The sequence below is a fragment of the Myotis brandtii genome, unplaced genomic scaffold (genome assembly GCF_000412655.1).
Source record: "Myotis brandtii unplaced genomic scaffold, ASM41265v1 scaffold1750, whole genome shotgun sequence".
NCBI lineage: Eukaryota > Metazoa > Chordata > Mammalia > Chiroptera > Vespertilionidae > Myotis > Myotis brandtii.
In genome coordinates, this window is record NW_005356477.1 from 87,650 (window position 1) to 89,021 (window position 1,372).

At 48.2% G+C, this 1,372-nt stretch overlaps 1 protein-coding gene across 1 annotated transcript in view; it reads left to right on the forward strand.

Annotated features, from left to right (window-relative positions):
• Positions 1–1,358, forward strand: part of LOC102263585 (tigger transposable element-derived protein 1-like) — a 58,622-nt gene extending 57,264 nt beyond the window's left edge. The window contains exon 3 of the mRNA XM_014537237.1: positions 1,199–1,358. The gene's annotated coding sequence lies outside the window, so the exon portion shown is untranslated. The remainder of the gene's footprint in view (positions 1–1,198) is intronic.
• Positions 1,359–1,372: the final 14 nt, after the last annotated feature.

Below are 1,372 nucleotides of genomic sequence, written 5' to 3' on the forward strand. Positions count from 1 at the left end.
CCAGCCAGCCTCCCGCTGGGGAGCGCGCTCACAGAGCCGCCGCCCCGTGGACCTCACTCCTTGAGTCCACAGAACTGCGTGCTTAAAAAGGTGATGGACATGCCCTGGCCGTGTGCTCCGTTGCCTGGAGCGTGGCCCTGCACACCAGAAAGGTCGCAGGTTCGATTCCCTGTCAGGTCATATGCCCAGGTTGCTGGTTTGATTCCTAGTTGGGGCGCCTATGGGAGGCAACTGATCCATGTTTCTCTCTCACATTGATGTTTCTCTCTCTCTCTCTCTAAAAAATAAAATTATTAAAATGGGTCATTTTACATTGTGTTTATATTACCACAATAAAAAGACACCTTCCGCCCAAAAAATTAAGAACAGAAGTAGTTTATTCCAAAATGTTCCTGGTAACATCTTCCCCATGTTAAGTGCCTAGATATTTGACCACCGCTCTCCACCTGCTTCACAAAGCACAGGAGAGAATGCACCTAACTGCAAGGCTGTGCAGCCGAGAGCCCAGCGGAGGGGTCCTATTGCTTGCAGTTTAGCGACCTGCTCCAAATCCCAGCCCAGAGCCGCTGAGCAGCGCCATTACAGTGCCAGCTGTCCTGGCCAGGACCCAGCAGCACGTCAAGGATTTAAGTTGCTAACACTTGCTGGGCAGGAAGCAGCCAGTGTTGATGATTCTTTCTCATTGATGTTTCTATCTCCCTCACATCTCTCCCTCCCTCTCCCTTCCTCTAAAACCAATAGAAACATAGATAGATAGATAGATAGATAGATAGATAGATAGATAGATAGATGATAGATAGATAGATAGATAGATAGATAGATAGATAGATAGATGATAGATAGATAGAGTTAGGTCGCTGAAGGAGGAACCATGAGGCCAGAATGGTGAGAGATTACGAATTTATTCAATCATCCACACACCAGGTGGCTGAGCCTGGATGGCTCCAGCCCCCAGTGATGGGAGTCAGCAGTTTTTAAAGGACTCTGGGCAGGCTTTTTCTGGGCAGAGAATTCTCTGTGCAGGTCCAGATTCTGGGCAGTCCAGATGGGAGAGAAAATGGTCTTAGCCAGTGGATTGTGGTCTAGGCACATGGAATGTCCATTGTGAAGTGGCCTAAAGGTCAGTCCCCAGGGGAGGGGACAACAATTCAATTCTTTGATCAGACCTAACATTCCAGCCTTTTTGTTTTATGAATAGGGATGAAGGTCATATCTTCTGTAACTACTTCCTGCTGAGGTGGGACGGTGAGATCACAGGGGAATGGACTTTCATAGTAGTGGGCTGGACCAGGGTTGCAGCAGCATGATTTCTCCAAGAGACTGGTTGGTGAAGACTCAAAAGCGGTCCTGTAGAGTGACTTGGGAGGTAAAA